This window comes from Charadrius vociferus, unplaced genomic scaffold, assembly GCF_000708025.1.
Source record: "Charadrius vociferus isolate BGI_N301 unplaced genomic scaffold, ASM70802v2 scaffold636, whole genome shotgun sequence".
NCBI lineage: Eukaryota > Metazoa > Chordata > Aves > Charadriiformes > Charadriidae > Charadrius > Charadrius vociferus.
The window spans coordinates 785,767-787,045 of record NW_009649189.1 but is presented as its reverse complement, the minus strand read 5'-3'; the positions used below and the strand labels follow the sequence as shown (position 1 = coordinate 787,045).

Below are 1,279 nucleotides of genomic sequence, written 5' to 3'. Positions count from 1 at the left end.
CCTTAAGCTGCTGTGGTATCGCCTTATCCAACCGGCCAGCGCCTGTCCCACGGGGACAGCCAGGGGACAGGGCACCCGCCCTGTGGTCCCCTGCACCCTGTCCTGGCTGGATGCCTCCCCTCCCTACCCCCCCTCCCCAGGCTGGGGACAGCTTTGTCCCACAAGCTTTGGCTTTCCCTCTTTCCCCTGTAGCTCTGAGGAGGGCCAGCTCCCCGCCTTGTGTCCCTTGTCCCCGTGTCACCTCAGGCTGCCTGCTTACAGCCGTTACGCTCAGCTTGGCTCTGGCTTAAGGGAAAAGGAAAGGATGGGGGGACTGGGTCTGAGCCCCCCCAAGTCCCCAGCTGCCCTGCTGTGGGGGACAGGGTTGGTCCCCCCTGGACTTGGCTGGCACGGGGGGACAGCAGCTCCTGGGGACCAGAGGGATGGAGGGGCAGGCAGTGTCCTGGCCAGGGTGGCAGCCACCACCTGGACTCTTGGCCACTTTCATGCCAGTGCTGGCGCAACGAAGGACTGAAGCTCGGCAGTGTCCAGTCCTGTGTCCTCAGCAGTGTCCCTGTCCCCACCGAGTGTCACCTCTTGGGAGCACCCCCTGTCCCCGGGCGGTGGGGACGGCCATGGCACGGGGGGCACTGGGGAATCACAGTCCCTGGAGAAAGTCCCTTGAATCCCCAGTCAGAGGCTGAGTCCCCAGCCTGGCCTCCCCTTCATGTTGGGCCTGTAAAGCAATAACGACAGTCCTATGCCCGTGGTGTTTCCCGACCTGCGGCAACAGCATCGTCCCTCGCTGGCGTTTCGGCCCCTGCTGCCACTTGCTTGTCTGTGCTGTCCCTGTGTGTCCCCAGGATGTCCCTCTCCCTGCCGCTTTTGGGCAGAGCATCACTGTATGTCGCCCAAGGATGTCCCCTCCCATGTTGCTTCCCAGCAAAGCACTGCTGCATGTCCCCCACGTTCCCCCGTGTTGTCCCCAGCGGTGTTGCTGCCCTCAGAGCACTGCAGCGTGTCCCCCTCAGGCTGTCCCCATCTGTGTTGCTTTCCCGCAGAGCACTATGTCATGTCCCTGTATCCCCCCAGGATGTCCCCATCTGTTTTGCTGCCCTGCAGAGCACCGTGTCACATCCCTATGTCCCTCCAGGATGTCCCCATCCATCTTGCTGGCCTGCAGAGCACTGTGTAACATCCCTGTGTCTCCCCAGGATGTCCCCATCCGTGTTGCTTCCCGGCAAAGCACCGCTGTGTGTCCCCGAGGCGAGCCCTGGCCCGCACCTCCCAGCCAGCAGCC

The 1,279-nt window shown here is 63.6% G+C and overlaps 1 protein-coding gene across 1 annotated transcript in view; it reads left to right on the top strand.

Moving 5' to 3' along the window:
• SEPT4 (septin 4) overlaps positions 1 to 1,279 on the top strand; it is a 41,175-nt gene that overhangs the window by 30,709 nt on the left and 9,187 nt on the right. The window lies entirely within an intron of this gene.